Source organism: Triturus cristatus, chromosome 8, assembly GCF_964204655.1.
Source record: "Triturus cristatus chromosome 8, aTriCri1.1, whole genome shotgun sequence".
Taxonomy (NCBI): domain Eukaryota; kingdom Metazoa; phylum Chordata; class Amphibia; order Caudata; family Salamandridae; genus Triturus; species Triturus cristatus.
This window is the reverse complement of record NC_140591.1, coordinates 451,784,933-451,803,612: the sequence shown is the minus strand read 5'-3', so window position 1 is coordinate 451,803,612 and position 18,680 is coordinate 451,784,933. Positions and strand designations below refer to the sequence as shown.

The 18,680-nt window shown below is 42.9% G+C and overlaps 1 protein-coding gene across 2 annotated transcripts in view; it reads left to right on the top strand.

The window, feature by feature from the left end:
* LOC146802299 (ethanolamine kinase 2-like) overlaps window positions 1-18,680 on the top strand; it is a 221,956-nt gene that overhangs the window by 27,312 nt on the left and 175,964 nt on the right. The window lies entirely within an intron of this gene.

Below are 18,680 nucleotides of genomic sequence, written 5' to 3'. Positions count from 1 at the left end.
ACAGCGGTAAGACTTAATAAGAAATAGTTCAACACCATCCTGCAAAATCATTTGTGGGGGAGATCTTGATACCACTTCTTATACATATTTAAAAAATAGGTTTATTTTGATGGCTTTGGAGTGCTTATCTTGATTTTCTTGTAGTATCATAGCCCGGTGTCAAGGACTACCCTGGCTGTTAAAGTCCCACTATCTAAGTAACAGGCTCAGCTGGCAGACGGGGACTATGAAAAGGGACAGGGCCTTTTTTGGGCTACTAAAGTCTGAGGCTTAAGGGCTATAAGGCTATTGGGACATTCCACCTACTGACAGTAGACTATTGTAAATGAAGCAGAGGAATACACAATGATCAGCATTAGAACAAAGGAGCAGATTGGGCCTCTGGCCATCCATTGCCTTTACCAGAGCTCACAACATTCCAATGTTCAAAAAATTCACATTGGTTATGCAAAATTTGTCTTTTTCCAGATAGCTAAAATATCCTGGTCACAGATCACATCTTTTCAAATGACAGACGATTTGTTTTCTCTTATGATTGATTTCTGCACAGATGAGGAAGATCCTGATTCCATATCGTCCCGAGTAGTCTAACTTTGAACATAAAATACTAGCATAATGAGATTACACCCCAGAGATTGAGAAATGATAAATGTAATGATATGCTGTTCACTAAATAGGTTAAATGGTCACCTAGGTCAACAGAAACGAGAACCTATGTTAGTGTTGTTCTTTTTAATGTCATTAAACTTGGCGAAAGCTTTCACCTTACACCTTACACCCCTCAGCAGACTCATTAAAAGATTGTAGTGAGTTGAGTGGTGACTCACGCCTCATCATTCTATATCACACCCTACAAAAGCGCACAATCCAGAACCACACAAGTCCGTACCACTGCACCACACCACACTTACCAGCATTATACAACACTTCTACTCACTACATTATAACACATTGCAACACACCATACAATATCTCCATTAACCACACCACATAACATAAAATCTCATCATGTCATGTTGTAGAACACCACATACCACATTACACATTTGAAAACAACTGCTCACCACTTCACATTATACCATGCCGTACATCATATCATCAAACACCATAAATATGATACACATATCCCCACGTCACACCACATTGCCTATAAAGGAGCTCATCCCATTACTCAAGATTCCACAAACAAACTGGCAAATCATTACACAACCAATGCAGACATTTCCAAACAACCCTCTAAAAGTAGGCTAACCCAGCCATTGCACTCCTTCCAACAAATATCACACAGCAAATGTATGGACCTGGTCAAAGCAAGCAGGCCTGACAGCAGCACTGCTGACCCAAGTCCACCACAAACCTAGAACATTTTTCCAACTACTGCCACACCAGTAAGAAGAATCATCAACAATTCCTTAACTACAGGAATATTTCTAGAAGACCTAAAAAATCCTACATACGCCCATTACTAAAGAAAACAAACATAGACCCATTTAACCCTGACAACTACAGACCAATTACAAACGCACCTTTCTGGGGAAAACAATAGAAAGAGCAGCATTCACTCAGATGTCACAATTCATTGAAAATAATTCTATACTTTCAGACTTCCAAACAGGATTCCCTCCAGGAAGAGGCACAGAATCATCCCTCATTGCCATCTGGGATGACCGTAAGAACATAGGTTACTAGAACAGGATTGCTGCACAACTTCTCTTGGACCTCTCAGCCACCATTGACACGGTTGACCATGACACTCTAATACAGCTGCGGCCCGTCCCGGTAAGAGCGGTGGGGCCGGGTTGGGGAGAGGGGAGATTCGAAAGACGACCATGACGGAAAATTAAATAAATAATTAATGTTCCCTCGAAAGTAATTTAGCAAAGTCGGGGATGTCCTGGCAAATGGGACAAAGTCTATGGGAATTGGGTGAAGTACAGAGGGCTGTAGACCTAAGGTATAAGACAAAGCTGCCGGGGAGATGAGAAAGACAGGGCTCGACTGCTCTCAAAGGACGTTGGGATTACTATCGGGACAAGAAATGAGACATGTACAACCCATGGAAGGAACAGAGGCTGAATAATTAGATAAGAGTGGGGGGGGGGAGAACATACTGATCTGTATTTGTGATGTTATGGTATGCATTAATATACATAATAAAATAAAACGATTAAAAAAACCAGAATAGGGCAAGCAGAGAGGTCTGTACCACTCTAGGGGCCCGATTCACAAAGGCAATCTGAGGCAAAAGTCTAACTTTACTACATTTTTTGGTATTCCCAAAGGTCATTTACGAGCCGTATCTTCACGTCTGCAGTTGGGCCGTACTCTCCAGCTCAGGCCAGATGAAGTGTAATCAATAGGCTGGAATGCAATTTTGACAAAACTGAACTTTAGGAACTTACTGCAGTCTTCTCAGTAGGAAATGCTTTCAGTTTTTTACTTTGATTCCATCAAGAAGGTATTCAGATATGTCACACATTTGCCATAAATTCTGCTGCTGGTATTAAAAGTGCATGTTTCAGTGTGCATATCAGAATTTTTTAATGAAATAGAAGAGGATTTGAGAAGTCACTCAAAATGTGCCCTAATTTTTCTTTCTGCAGCACTAATCATAATTTCTATGGCAAAATGAACCCCCTCATTTTGTTCCTTTGTAAATTAAATGTTTTAAGTGTTACCACTTTATTCCAATCAAGATGGCTTCAGGTGTGCCATACTTTTGTCATAAGTAAGACTGTTAGCGCTCTAGTTGTTCGTTAGAACACTCTGGGACATTCTGTCATTGGGCTATACTTGGGCTACATCTGGGTGATATTTGGGCTACATTTGGGCTCTTTTGTCTCTGGTGGCCATCTTGGGAGATTTATTTGTTATGAAGTTTCCTAATTTCCTCATTTACTGCAGTCTCCTCAGTAGGAAATGCTTTCAGTTTTTTACTTTGGTTCCATCAAGAAGACATTCAGATGTGTCACACATTTGCCATAAATTCTGAATGTTAGCACTCTAGTTGCTTATTAGATCACTGTAGTAAAAAGATACTGCTCAGCAGGGAAGTCTGCTGCTGGTATTCAAAGTGCATGTTTCAGACTGTATGTCAGAATTTTTTTATGAAATAGAAGAGGATTTGAGAAGTCAAAATGTGCCCTAATTTTTCTTTCTGTAGCCCTAATCATAATTTCTATGGCAAAATGAACCCCCTCATTTTGTTCCTTTGTAAATTAAATGTTTTAAGTGTTACCACTTTATTCCAATCAAGATGGCTTCAGGTGTTGTAGTGTCGCGGTCTAGTTGACGCGCACTACGTCAGGGTAGGAATGCGCGTAGCGGCCATATTGGACGCTACTGCGCATGCACGTTAGTAGCGCGGCGCGAGAGAAGCGAACGGAGCTTGTAGCCTGGCGCTCACTCGGTGAAGTGATTATAAGTTGTGAATAAGAGCAATTTACACAGTTATAACCTGTCTCCTGCACATCCTTGGGAAGTACCTGCACCATACAGAAAGCAGCAACTTTACAGTGGCGACGAGGCTCGGACAGAGCGGACCCGGTGATCCACAGTGAGGGAGGTGCCCCCAACCTGCACATAGGAGGAAGACCTACGCAGGGGGACGTCACAACACGCGGAGAGCAGATCCAGGAGGTCGAGGACAGACACCAACGCACCGAGAGAGCGCGGCAGTGGCAGACGGACGCCAGAGGGAGGCACGAGAGCAGTAAGTGTGCCGTACACGAGGTAGAAGAAAGTCAGGGGCGAACCGTAGTGCGGCAGCAGAGACCCTGGCGGAATCGGGTGGAGACGGCGCAGGCAGCTCCGACGAGATCCCAGTAACCCGAAGAAGGGGGGAGAGGACAGAAGCGCCAGGTAGCCCGAGGAAACAGGCGGACGTCAAGATGAGTGCGCAGGCATCAGCATTAACGACGCCGGTTCCGTTCCTCCCACGGCCAGGAGAACCCCAAATGAAATGGGAAGACTGGAGGGAGTACTTCAAAAATTACCTAGAAGCGCTGGAAGATGAGAACGAGGCGGCGTTCTCCAGCGCCAGGAGGAAGAGGATACTCTTGCACAACCTGGGACCAGAAGGCATACGGGTATTCCAAAACCTAACACCGGTCGCCAGACAGGCAGCGGACACCGACGTGTTCAAACACGCCCTTGAAGATTTGGACAACCACTATCGTCCCGCAGTATGCACCTCCATCGACCGCTACAACTTCCAGCAGAGGAAGCAAGAAGCGGGGGAAACGATAGACGATTACGTGGCGGCACTGAGGAAACTTGCGATAACATGCAAATATGGGGTATTACAAGACGAATTCATCAAAGACCAAATCGTAATGCATACGACAAGCAAATCAGTGCAAGATAAATTGTGGGCGAGTGGAGATGCGACGCTGAAAGACGTGATCGCCATAGTGAAGAGGGCAGAGCTGACCAAGCGCTGCGCAGAAGCAGCAAAGAGAGATCAAGCCCCGAGACTCACGATAAACAAGGTAGACGACGCGGACCAGTATGGAAGAGGAAAACCGGCGCCTGGAGAATACAGAGGATCATACAAGGCGAAAGGAAAACCGGGACAGCCGTGGAAGCAAGACAAGGGAGAAACGGCGAGGTGCTACAGATGTGGAAGCCCGAGCCACGCGGCACATGACAAACGGTGCCCCACCTTCAGAGCCAAATGTGCATTTTGCGGCCTGGTCGGCCACTATGAGAAGGTGTGCAGAAGGAAAGGGAAACAACGCGCGGTGAAATTCGTGGCGCAGGACATGGGTGAAGAAGAAGACGGCCAGGAGGAAGACGACGAAGTCCTGTGCGTGGACGACCAGGTACTGGGCGTCGAGGGGAGAAGAGCGCGCAAGCCCCAGTGCGACATGCTCATCGGAGGAGTAGGAATCACCATAGTGGCGGATTCGGGGTCCCCTTACACGATCGTCCAAAGATCGGTATGGAACGAGAGGTTCGAACCCACACTGGGCTCACGCCTAGAACCACCCGACATACGACCGGTCACCTACACAGGGGAACCCATTCCGATGGTAGGATTCAGGAGACTGCTGTTCCAGTTCAAAGAACGCAGCGCCCACTGTAAACTATATGTCGCGGAGAAGGGACCATCAGTCCTTGGGTGGATGGACCAAGGAGAGTTGGGCGTACAGCTGAATCCAGGAGGGGACATCCAAGTGCTGGTGACTTTGGACGGAGAAGAGTTGACAGCAGCGAAATGGCGGGGCGGACACCCGAAAGTGTTCGGCGGCAAGATCGGTAAACTTGAGAAGTTTACCCACAAGATCGTCCTCAAGGAGAACGTCAGCCCTGTGGCGCACAGAGTAAGGAACATACCGATCACAGTGAGAGAGGCAGTGCAACAGGAACTACACCGACTGGAGGACGGGGGAATCATCGAACCGATCGACAGCGCGGAGTGGTTGGCGCCACTGGTAGTGGCCATGAAACCGTCAGGCAAGGTGCGCTTATGTGTGGATCTCCGAGAATTAAACAAGTGCATCGTGGTAGAGAAATTCCCCTTACTGCGCATAGAGGAAATGTTGGCCCGCACGAAAGGCGTGAAAGGGTTCTCCACCATCGACCTGCAATCGGCATACCACCAGGTGGTGCTGCATCCCACGAGCAAGAAACTGACGTCATTTATAATGCCGTTTGGATGCTATCAGTTCTGTCGCATGCCCTTCGGACTAGCATCCGCAGCAGCAGTGTTCCAAAAGCTGATGGCCCGCCTATTCAAGGGTATAGAGGGAGTGCAATACTTCCAGGACGATATCCTAGTAATGGGGAAGGAGCTAGAAGACCACGACGAGAAGTTGGAAGCGGTGTTAAAGATCTTGGAGGAAAACGGTCTGACGGCGGAGTGGGAGAAGTGTCATTTCGGAATGACATCAGTCACATACCTGGGGCACGAGATAGGAGAACACGGGATAACACCGAAGAAAGGGAACGTGAAGGCCATCTGTGACGCGCCCCCGCCCACATCCAAGGAAGAAGTAAGGTCCTTTCTAGGGATGGCGGAATACTACAGCAAGTTTGTCCACCATTTCGCCACGAAAACACACAACAGGAGACAACTCACGAGGGACAAGACGGTGTTTGCATGGACGGAAGAGGCGCAAGAAGAGTTTGACACGGTGAAACGTGAAATCAGCCAGGCGATCCCGCTGCATGGGTACGACCCCCGGGGGAGATCCATATTGATGACGGACACAAGCGAAAAAGGGTTAGGAGCGGTGCTCATGCAAGAAAGACCAGAAGGCGGGACGGAGACGATCAGCTTCGCGTCCAGAACATTGACGTCTCCTGAACAAAAGTTCAGCGTAATCGAAAAAGAGATGCTAGCCGTGGTCTGGGCCATGGGAAAGTACCGCCAGTTCCTGTGGGGCACACGTTTTCAAGTGAAGACGGACCACAAACCCCTAGTGAAGGTTTTGACGTCCTGCGGCCATGCTAGCGCCACACCCCGGATTGCAAAAATGACGCTGAAACTCCTGGAGTACAGGTACGACGTGGAGTACATACCGGGCTCGAGAAACAAGATAGCGGATTACCTCAGCAGGGCGTCAGCAATGGAAAGCGCCACCAGCGGCACAGAGGAAGAAGACGAGATGGTGGCCCTGACGGACGATCCGGAAAAGACCATCAGTAGACAGGAGTGGAAAGACGCGTACGCTGCTGATGGAGATCTGGGCGACATCAAGGAGTACATCATACAAGGGTGGCCGGAGAGGAGACGACAGAGGCCCAAGGTCCGGCAGTTCTATGAGGTTCGAGAGGAGCTGTCGGTGGGGAACGACGGAGTGTTCGTATACAGAGGAAACAGAGTAGTACCACCGGAGAACATAATACCGGACCTGCTATCCATATTACACGAAGGACACCTGGGAATCGTGAAGACGAAGGCCAGGACCAAACAAACGTATTGGTGGCCGGGGATGGATATGCAAGTAGAAAGGCACGTGAGAGACTGCGCGCAGTGCCAAAGAGCGGACAAAATACTAAAGCCAATGAGGCCGGCACTAGGGAAATTCACGAACCCCAGCAACCCATGGGAAGAGGTGGCAGTGGACATCTTAGGACCTATACTGGACGATCAGGGGATACCCAAATACCTATGCGTATTAGTGGACAAGTACTCAAAGTGGCCAGAGGTACACATCAAAGAGGTCATGGACACAGACGCAATATTGCGCTTCCTCAAGGAGGTATTCCTCAGGGAAGGCATCCCCAGAACTATAATCAGTGACAATGGTCCCCAATTCACCTCGGACAAATGGTCCAAATTCGCAGAAAGGAATGGCATTCTACTCAGACACACGTCGATATATCATCCGGCCAGTAACGGACAAGTAGAAAGGTTTAATAGGGTGCTCATGGGCTCCATTCAGGCCGCCATCACGAGGGGCAAAGACTGGGAAAAGGAAGTACAAAGCACCATCTGGGCATACCGCATCACCCCCACCGGTACGGGGTACAGCCCCTTCCAAATCCTACGAGGAAGGCAACCATTCACCAGAGACAATGTTGCTTGGCAAGAGAAGACAATCACCAGCAAGTGGTCTCCAGCGGTGGTACAACACAACCTGGAGAAGGCACAACGCATTTACACGGAACACTACAACCGCAACAGAAAGGTGAAGGAGACAGTGTTGGAAAAAGGGGAGTGGGTCAGAGTGAAGCTGGCAATTCTAAAGCGAAAGGGAGAAAGCAAGTACTCCCCACCCCTAAGAGTGGAAGAAGTGTACGACCGAGCAGCGTTGCTCAGTGATGGAAACGTGTGGTCCCATGACCGCATGGCCAAGTGCAACAAAATCTTACAATGGCCCCGGGAGGACGCGGAAGGGGCGACACCACCAGAAGGGGCGACAAGGGAAGCAGGAGCTCCTAAGAGAGAATGCGGAGAGAACAGGAGTGAAGAACAAGACGGTGAGAGAGACATACTGGATGGATGGGCCCCAGAGGAAAGAGCCCGGGAAGACGATGAGGACGGAGTGAGAGAGAGCCAGGGCACTCCGGAAGGTAGAAGAGGGAGCCCGGTCGCAGAAGGAGGTCAAGAAGGACATACCACCCCGGTAAGACACACCCGGGTTGGGCGAGCAGTGGTGAGACCAGCCAAGTTCAGAGACTATGAAATGGACTGACCACCTGGTTAGGTACATTGTGTTGTATGGTATAAAAGGGGGAGATATGTAGTGTCGCGGTCTAGTTGACGCGCACTACGTCAGGGTAGGAATGCGCGTAGCGGCCATATTGGACGCTACTGCGCATGCGCGTTAGTAGCGCGGCGCGAGAGAAGCGAACGGAGCTTGTAGCCCGGCGCTCTCTCGGTGAAGTGATTATAAGTTGTGAATAAGGGCAATTTACACAGTTATAACCTGTCTCCTGCACATCCTTGGGAAGTACCTGCACCATACAGAAAGCAGCAACTTTACAGGTGTGCCATACTTTTGTCATAGGTAGCAAAACAAGCTTGGGTTTTGACTCAATGGCAGCAAGGCCAAGTCATGTAAACTAAACAAAACAGAGAGAGTGCCAGTGCTGCACTATACTCACAAAAGAGTTTTAACCATGAACTGAATTAAACAAGTTCACTTTTGACCATTTTTTGGTTGATTTTAATCAAAATTATTTTAATGCAATAAATTCTCTTATTATTTTGCACGGTTTCATTGAAGTGATTAAAGCATTTCACAAATAATCAAACAATACATCGTTGATATTTACATTACATTAACACATATGAATGACACCACCACTAGCGTACCTCAATCACTCGGACAACAACACTCAAAATTCACAAACATACTAACTATACACCATAAAACAAACGATTTACACTTGTATGTACAAAATACATCAGGCCATCAGCAAATAACACTTGCAGTACTTCTAATAGCTTATTTTTAGTTGTTTAGCAGATGATTGGCCAAAGGCGAAGATAGGTCTACGCGTTTCGAATCCCTTCACCGGGGATTCTCATCAGGACCAACACTCTCTACAACTTGAAAGTACGCAACCCAGGCTTTAAATATGGAACATGAGTCCTACAGGATCCTTGTCAGGAAAAAAGATGTCTCACAAGCACATTTAAATCCTCACTCCTCCTGGTAGGAGTTGATTGTGCTTCCGATTATCTTAAAGCGGCGTGCTGTTTGTATCAATCCCTCTACGGCTGTGTCCTAAGAGCGGATAACAAACGAAGGCATGAGACCTCGGGTGTTTGAACTATTTCAACAATCTCGGTTACTCTCAAACACCGGGGAGATGAGAAAGACAGGGCTCGACTGCTCTCAAAGGACGTTGGGATTACTATCGGGACAAGAAATGAGACATGTACAACCCATGGAAGGAACAGAGGCTGAATAATTAGATAAGAGTGGGGGGGGGGGGGGGAGAACATACTGATCTGTATTTGTGATGTTATGGTATGCATTAATATACATAATAAAATAAAACGATTAAAAAAAACAGAATAGGGCAAGCAGAGAGGTCTGTACCACTCTAGGGGCCCGATTCACAAAGGCAATCTGAGACAAAAGTCTAACTTTACTACATTTTTTGGTATTCCCAAAGGTCATTTACGAGCCGTATCTTCACGTCTGCAGTTGGGCCGTACTCTCCAGCTCAGGCCAGATGAAGTGTAATCAATAGGCTGGAATGCAATTTTGACAAAACTGAACTTTAGGAACTTACTGCAGTCTTCTCAGTAGGAAATGCTTTCAGTTTTTTACTTTGATTCCATCAAGAAGGTATTCAGATATGTCACACATTTGCCATAAATTCTGCTGCTGGTATTAAAAGTGCATGTTTCAGTGTGCATATCAGAATTTTTTAATGAAATAGAAGAGGATTTGAGAAGTCACTCAAAATGTGCCCTAATTTTTCTTTCTGCAGCACTAATCATAATTTCTATGGCAAAATGAACCCCCTCATTTTGTTCCTTTGTAAATTAAATGTTTTAAGTGTTACCACTTTATTCCAATCAAGATGGCTTCAGGTGTGCCATACTTTTGTCATAAGTAAGACTGTTAGCGCTCTAGTTGTTTGTTAGAACACTCTGGGACATTCTGTCATTGAGCTATACTTGGGCTACATCTGGGTGATATTTGGGCTACATTTGGGCTCTTTTGTCTCTGGTGGCCATTTTGGGAGACTTATTTGTTATGAAGTTTCCTAATTTCCTCATTTACTACAGTCTCCTCAATAGGAAATACTTTCAGTTTTTTACTTTGATTCCATCAAGGAGGCATTCAGATGTGTCACACATTTGCCATAAAGTCAGAATGTTAGCCCTCTAGTTGCTTATTAGATCACTGTAGTAAAGATACTGCTCACCAGGGAAGTTTGCTGCTGGTATTGAAAGTGCATGTTTCAGTCTGCATGTCAGAATTTTTTAATGAAATAGAAGAGGATTTGAGAAGTCACTCAAAATGTGCCCTAATTTTTCTTTCTGCAGCACTAATCATACTTTCTATGGCAAAATGAACCCCCTCATTTTGTTCCTTTTTAAATTAAATGTTTTAAGAGTTACCACTTTATTCCAATCAAGATGGCTTCAGGTGTGCCATACGTTTGTCATAAGTAGGACTGTTAGCGCTCTAGTTGTTCTTTAGAACACTCTGGGAAGCTAAGCTGCAGTAGAACACAAAGGAATCAACTGACAGTCTCTGCCCTTGTTGGATGTACATGTTTTACTGAGAATGTCAGAATTCATTCTCACATGACTGAGAAAGATAATATGAATTTACAGAAAATATGGTCTTAGTTTAGCTTATAGATCACCTTCCAAACCTCTGTGGGAAAACAGAGAAAATAGTTTTCTCTCAAACATGATTCATGATATCCCAGCAGAAGGCTTTTTCACATGGTAAAATCACCTTAGAACACACCACAATTCCTAAAATGAGTATGGTACCATCAACAAATGATTTATAATGTAACTAAAGTCTTAAAACCTTCTATTAACTGTAATGCTTTTAATGAGGTGCTATCATGTATATTGGTCCCAAGATGGCTGCCAACACTTCTTGGATGAAGTACTGACAGCCAATCAGATTTCACGATGAGATGTGTGGTTAGGCTCCGCCCAGATATCACTAACTATTTTACCCTAATTTTCTCAGGAACTACTGAACGGATTTACACCATTTAAGCAAAAGGCACGAGTCTGAACTGAGGACTTTCTCTTTGCCAAATCTGGTGTAATTCCGTTCAGCAGTTCGGGCTGTAGCTGCGTCAACAGGTCCTATGGGAAAATGCATGGGGAAAATGCGTTTTGGGACCCCCCTTTTTTCTCGGCCCCCGCTTGACGAATCACCAGGAAATTTTCAGGATAGGAGCGAAGCGGAGCTGGCCAAAAGTTTGGAAAATTTCACGAAGATTCGTCAACCGACGCCAAAGATATTCCCAATAGAATGTTGCGGATTTCCTATGGAAAATAGGTCCCAACTATAACTATCTACTGGCGACCGCCAGTAGATAATATATATATATATATATATATATATATATATATATATATATATATATATATATATATATATATATATATACTTGATTCTCGTCCGAGTGCTCTTCACATCAAAATGACGATCACAGACCCAATTTTGGTGCAGTTTCTTGATTTATTGAGTTAAGACGCCCTGCACCACCGCCATGACGCGTTTCGGGCAACTCCGTGTATATAATTAGAAAAGAAACTCAGTAGCCTCCCCCACCAAGATATCCACGGCAACAAGGAAGTCCAACAGCACAGCAAGGTCAGTCAATAACGTTTTATTTCATCTTCACCAGGTGCACAACAACAGGGACGGTCGACGCGTTTCGGCGAATGCCTTCAACTGGACCATAGAGTCCCAACATCTAGACAGTCTTTTTAAAGTGACAGAGTGCAAAAAACAAATAATTAACCTAGTGTTTATCTGTAGACTAGAATGTTAACCCACACTCAACGATGACATACATTAGGCGCCATTTTACATTTCCATTCTTATTTTTTTATATATTTTTATTTATTTATTATTTTATGTATGTCTGTTTATTTATTTATTCATTTTATTTTTTTATATATTATTCGTTATTTTTTATTTATTTTCTTATTTATTTATTTATGTGTCTTGTTGTATATATAGGAAACACCTCCTGTTTTGGGTCCTTAAACTGGTGAACAACCAGACAGTGTTGGCGGATTTATTGAGTGAAGTACTCACCGATTATGGAAAACTTATTTATGAGGGCCTTAGAATACCATGTATGCTATGATTATCAAGATCATGCATATGTTCACATTCCAAAGAGGAAAGGAGAGAGATCCTAAAAAGGTTCTAAAAAAGTCTTAAAAACAGCCTAAGGAATATGCAGGAAAAAAGACTGGATTTTGAGTTTTGACTAATTTTAGGAGGGGACCTCAGAATCCAAGGTAATTATCAATAATTCTTAAGATTTTCCCAAAATTATTAAAAATTATCAAAAATTATTTAAAAGCCATCAACTTAGGTTAATCATCTCCCGAGTTTAAAAGGAAGTTCTTAAAGTTTTTTAAGGGGGATGATAGAAAAGTGATTTGTGCAATGTGTGCAATGTGCAAATTGTATCAATGGAGTCAATAACCTGCTAAGGTGTTTAATAAAGTGCAAGTGTATCGTGCAATTTTGCAATTATTTTGGGCTTATGAGATCCAAGCTGCCATAACTGTAATACAGTGCATTATAGTAAAGTGCAAGTGTATCGTGCAAATTATGCAATTATTTAGGCTCATGAGATCCAACCTGCCATAGGTGTTATACAGTGCATTTCAGTAAAGTACAAATATGCAAGTATATTGTGCAAAATTGCAATTTTTTAGACGCATAAATACAAGGTGCCATAGCCAGCATCTGATACAAAAATATTGTGCAAACAAGCAGTTTCAGTCCTATAAGATATATCATTTGATGCTACTAGTAGCATGAGTTTATATGTAGTTCTGATGCATTGTGCAAGTTTGCATTTTCCAATCTACCATCAATGTTATTGTCTTGTTTAAAAACTCTTTTATTTTTTCAGGTAGCACATAGTTCATTTCTAGGTATTCCAGTTGTTTTCAGTCTCACTTCAATAGTTATGATTATGTAAAAACTCATCCTTTTGTTCTCCTGAATTTCTCCACTAAAAGCCACAGGTCAGGGTTAGGTCTTCCATGGTTTTTATAGATGAACATGTAATTCTGCATCCAAGTTATGGCCAAAGGGCTTTTCTGTTCCTAGCGCTAAAATGAATCTGGACTCAGCCCTTCTTAATTCCAGGGTTATGTCCCCACCTCTCTCGCTAGGTTGCATCATTTTGGCTCCGAAATAGCGTAGCCCTAATGGGTTCCCTTGATGTTTTTTTGAGAAATGTTTATCCATAGGGTACGCCAGGTCTCGATTTTTTATTGCTCGCAAATTTAATTTGATGGTGCTTCCAACATAAAGTTGTTTACACGGGCACTCTAGAACATATACCACGTATTTGGTTTCACACGTGATATGAGCAGTAATCCATTCCTTTTTGCCATTGGCCAATGTGTATGACAGTGTGTTTGTTTCCATGTTCACATGCTTTACATTTGGAGCATTTCCAAAAACCAGGTGTGGTTAACCATGTTAATCTATCCTTCTTAGGTGTTTTTAGATGGCTTTGTGTTAAAATGTCCCCTAATGATGAGGTCTTCCTATAGGTAATTTTAGGAGTAGGTGGTAAATTTTTCTTTAGTGAGTCATCCAGCAATAAGATATTCCAATTCTTTCTGATGATTTTCCTTAGGCACTTATTTTCAACATTAAAATCCATAATGATCCAAATTGTTTCGTCATTGTCAGTATCATCTCGTTCTCTCAGTAGTTCTGTTCTTGGTTTTTCCATGGTTTTGAGCTTTGAGTCATTTATAACCTTCAGGGGGTATTCTCTTGCCAGGAATCTAGCACTTGCATCTTCCAGATTTCTCTCTATGTCACAGGTCTCTGAGCAATTCCTCTTGATGCGGAGCATCTCGCCATACGGGATGCTCCATTTCAGATGTTGTGGGTGTCCACTGTTGGCATGGAGGATGCTGTTTGTCGATGTGGGTTTCCGATGGATTCTGGTGCAGATCTTTTGATTATGAATGAAAACTTCTACATCCAGGTAGGGTACTTGATTTTTGCTCCAGTTGGATGTGAAGGACAAATTATAATTGTTCTCATTCAGGCTTTGGACGAAGTCTTCCAGTGTCGATTCGTCTCCTTCCCACACTATAAACAAATCGTCTATGTACCTCATCCACGTTTTAATATTAGGCCTGTATCTGCTTCTCAGAATGCCATCTTCCCACACTGCCATAAATAAATTGGCATATGTCGGGGCAAAGGAAGTCCCCATTGCTGTGCCTTGTCTCTGAAGGAATATTTCCCCATTGAAAAGAAAAACATTATGTGTGTATATATATATATATATATATATATTGCAAGATTCGTCTCCAGCTTCCACGTCACCTCGGAAAGACGAACACAGACCCATATATCAGTGCAGAAGTTTCTGTTTTATTTCATTTCACCCAGCACTGCCGCCATTACGCGTTTCGGCCTGCAAAGAGGCCTTGATCACATGACATGTGAGGACGACATTCACATATTTAAAGTGCTAGTGCATGATCACGTGGTACACAATGATTAGGTCACCATAGACATAGAAACGGTCAAAATCGTTTTGGAACAGTTGTTCATGTTTAACGTAGTGTCGAAAAAGGCACAAAGCATCGAATCATTATTATTGGTCATCATAATGATTAATATCGTAAGAAACTTGTTTTGGTACTGTGTAGATAAATAGTAAAGTGAATACAATTCACCTACTACGAAGAAAACTGAAACAATGTTCAATTTTAAACACATCATATAAACATATATATAGATATACATAGATCAATAAATATAAATATTTAGATATATGATTAAATAAATAAATATATAAATAAATATATATGCGCGTTCTTATTTGTATAATAAATAAGATAAAAGAATAAAACCCCAGTGGGTATATTCTAAAATTTTCTAATCATAGGTTAAAATCCATGAATGATGATGGTTCAACAATATACACAAGTCCTTCACATAGTTTCAAAAACAGAATAACATAAAGTGCTGGTGCTTTAACCTGAGAATGATGTTAACATTTTTGAATCAAAGCCGTTTCTTTAAAACAAAGGTGCCTATGCTGAATAAAAAGGTGCTACCCAGTGTCTAAAATATACGTAAAAATTACAATGTATTGCTGTGTTTGTTAAAATAATAGAGGAAGGGATTATCAAAGGATACTACGATGTCTCGTCTATCATTTATCATGAGGGATATAGTAGGCTTAGGGACAGTACTAGTGCCTAATGTTGTTGTCATAGGCACGTATAGAAATCCTCATTGGCGTTAAGCCCGTTGGGTGACTTGGTGTCTAGTTCTAGAATGTATCGGGTTTCTAGTTTGCGTAACATGGCTTCACGGTTGCCACCTCGTCTGAGTGGCAATACACAATCTATTGCAAAATATTTCAAATGCTCAATGATATTGTTGTGACTTTCTTTGAAATGTCTCGCGACTGGATAAGCAGGGTCACTGTTAGTTATAGCTCTGATGTGCTGGAGTATCCTCTTGTGGACCTGCAACTTGGTACTGCCAACATATTGCAGGCCACAGGGACACCCCAGCACATAAACAGCGAACTCTGTTTTGCAAGTTAGAAATTTGCTTATCCTTCTTTCTTCCATATGGAATGGGGTTCTGTATGTAGTTGTGCTGACACCATGTTTACAAGCTTTGCAATTTGTGCAACGATAGAATCCCTTTCTAGAATTCAGCCAATTCTTGTTTGGAATAACCTCTGGACTGCTTTTAACCAAGTCACTCGACATGGAACGTGCTTTTCTGAAAGAAATGTTGGGGATTGGTGCAGTCTGTTTTCCTATCACTGGGTCATTACAAATGAGATTCCAATTATGTCGGATTATTTTGCGGATAGTATGATGTTGTCGATTGTACGTCAATATCAGTCTAGTTGGCTCTGTGGTCAAATTATCAACAGAAATGGGGGCCATCTGTTTGTTTTTCAGGGCATCAGTACTGGATGTAAGATTGGCTCTCCTGATTGCCTGATCAATTACCTTTGCCGAGTAACCCCTGGCTAGAAATCTCTGTCTACTTTCATTTTGTGCCATTAGACATTCCTCATGCTGACTACAGATTCGTCTGATGCGCAACATTTCCCCATAGGGAATGCTGCGAATCAGGTGGCCTGGGTGATTCCACAGGCAAAACCTCCAATTTGCAGAGGTAAAACGAGCCCACCAGCCGGTTGAGTAGCAAATCTTCTTTATTGATAGAAAGTTCTTAAGCATAACGCGTTTCAACTCTAACTGAGCCTTAATCATATGCGACACCTGATGTGAGCAGTTGCTTACTTTTTAAAGTTCAAATCTTTAAACATAGATGATGGACTACGGACATTTTCGCAATGTTTAAAGGGAATATTTACCCTTAAAGTAGTGATTAGCTTGGTTATCGTGATCATTAGTTGATTATATCAGTGCCAAATAACTTTCAGTACTCGCCATTAGTTGGCATCTCAAAAATAATATTCTTTTTTCTGCATCATTTCGTTCCGGACCACAATAACCACAATGCATTGCTCTTATCTTTTCGCATCCATAAACAGTCCGTTCAACATATCATTTCAATATTGATTTCAAATTATTGCTCCTTCTGTCTTCTCCACACATTCTCCCACTTAGTTAGCCTACAAGACATCAATTTCATTTCGGACCAGAATAGTGGTTAAATCCATCGGAAAACAGAAGGAGCTGCTACTGTCACATCAACTGTCAATGTTCGAAACTTTCATCCATATTCCAAACAATTTTCTACCAAAATAGTCTAAAACTTAGAGCTCCCGGCATGTGCAGAGGTACATTCCCCCGCAGATCCTGACTGCCATCAATAGTTTCCAGTGCAATTCAGCGTCGACCTTCATGTGTCTTTAATATATATATATATATATATATATATATATATATATATATATGTACATGGCCTAAGGATAGAGAACATTAGCATAACATAAACCGTTATTTAAGTGTTTGCTATCACGGCTATACAAAGGCAAAGGTAGATCCAGTATCCGGCTCCTGTCACGGTCCTACAGTTATGAGAGTTGGTTCGGTTTAGGAATGTATATTATTATGTGTGTAATGATCTATAACCACACCCTAATTTTTCCCCAACGTCTAACAGTGACTCACCATGTGCTGTGGAAAAATACTGAAGCCTAGGAACCTTGCCTGGAGAGGCAATTGCGAGCAATAATTAATATCGCTATTTTTTTAATTAATATGGCAAAAGCTTCTATGTTTTAAACTATGGACAAGGCCCCTGTCCACGAGGCTAGTGTTTCCGCTGCTGCATTTGAGTAATTGGAGCACCCAGAAGAGCAGACGGGGCCTAAGCCAGCTTTTCTTTTTTTAAAGAAATGCAAAATGTGGATTTTGGCCTTGAATGGAAACTGAACTGCCTGTGCAGGAATGTAGGAATGCATGCCTATATTCATGGCAACTTGGAAAGTTCTACACTTTAAAACAGATGTGCACTTGTTTAGTAATCTCTGTACCTCAGTAAATTAAGGTACATTAGGCGAATACCTGTCCTGTTCAGTAGGCCGCAGGTTCGAAACTTGGTAGGGCCGCCTCATCTCTTGAGTGCACTAAAAATGAGCCGTCTTATTTAAGAACTGGGCAACGTGTGCTTTATATTTATATTATTATATTCGCTGCAGCATTGCCAGCTGACAGGGGTTTCCGTACTCATTTACAGTGAAAACAAGCATTTGCAATGCAATAGGTCTCGCATTTGCGAGTTTAAGCTATTGGCATTGTAAATGACAATGCCTTTTAATTATCTGTTTTGATAATTAACATGTAAATAAAATACATTGTCATTTACAATGCCAATAGCTCAAACTCTTGGAAATGTGATATCTATTTCACTTTAAGTGAAAGCGAGCATGGTGCGCTGAATGTTGCAGGAAAGCATGTCGTGCCTGCAGTAGGAGAAACTCACTGAATAAAATAGTGCTTTCAGACTAAATAAGACATACTGTGCAATAACCGAAGTAAAAGGGCCAGACCTCATGGGAGGTTACAAATGAAGACAAGGTGGTACTAAGGAGGGACTAACAGGACTATTAACAAATCAGAAGCCAGCATTTACAAAGGACAATAACACAAGCCAATGAAAAATATATGAGGAGAGTGGGTGGCGCTTCAAGTCCATACTTAAATACACTATGCCTGGCAGAGCAGGGCATGCGTTACCCAGGCTCGACCTAAAAGGGAAACTATTGGAAAAGATATGACGTGGCTCGAGTGCCTATCGCGAACAAGGAGGCCCCTAGGAGCAGGTGGGTTGGAACTATCACGATTAGGATGTGCACTTGTTTCCCCAGTTCCCTATAGGCCAATAAGCTACATCAATGTATGCTCTCTCTGTGTGCCTCTGTTTTGTTGCTTAGCTTTGTTCTAAAAAAGAATAAATGGATGTTTAAAAAAGGGGGAAAATAGATCAAATACAATGTTCAACAACGAAATCCCTTGACTTAAGATGCCGACAGTTATGGTAACATTTGAAAGATGTAGTGGTCTG